Genomic DNA, 819 nt, shown 5'->3' with positions numbered 1-819 from the left:
TTCTAATTTTTAAAGGATTCAATGTCTCAGTCGACCCACTTTGCAACTGATCTTACTTTGCAATTAAGACTATCATTACTTAGACTTCTTAATTCGTATTAAGCTAATTTAAATACTTGAATTAATGCCCGTTGCTTCCAATTCAAATTGGACATTCCACAAGCTAGGGGACTGTCCAGGGATCAATGCCCTGCCCTCTAGTCCATTGTCCTGGAACGTGCCTCATCGAACCTAATTCACACCAAGGATTCTTCTAACTTGCATATACATTTGCAGTCGACAAATATGTTTATTCTCTCTTGTCGTAAGTTTTATTCTTCTTCTTTTCCACACACCCTTCAAATTTGTATAGTTCCAATCATCTCGTCTATCCTTGAGATACGTGTAACATTAACTAATACTTGGGGACATGATTAAGAGAACAAATCAGATTTTATTGGAAAAAGGTGGAGAAAGTGAAGGAAAAAAACCCGTTGGGAATGTTTTTCCCCCAACTGCCACGGTGAAAAGAATGTTTCATCTCATCCATGATCCATGCCAAATCTTGCAAATAAATACAAGACCACTAGGTCTAGCCAACGATTAAGTCCTTTTCTTTTGGATATGCCACTCGACCCTATGTCAGCAATTCGGTTACTAAAAACTTTGTCTCAAGACATTACGTCGCGCTTGCATGTCAAAATGGCTTGTGGGTTCCAAACAAGTAAAGTAAAAGTAATTTAGGGCTCTCAATTCCGAAAGTATTCTACAACTAATTCCCAAAATCTCTTTACATAAAGCCCCTTAAATGCAATTTAGGTTGAGTACGAAATTTTCTAA

This window comes from Olea europaea, unplaced genomic scaffold, assembly GCF_002742605.1.
Source record: "Olea europaea var. sylvestris unplaced genomic scaffold, O_europaea_v1 scaffold3384, whole genome shotgun sequence".
NCBI lineage: Eukaryota > Viridiplantae > Streptophyta > Magnoliopsida > Lamiales > Oleaceae > Olea > Olea europaea.
This window is presented reverse-complemented; position numbering follows the sequence as displayed.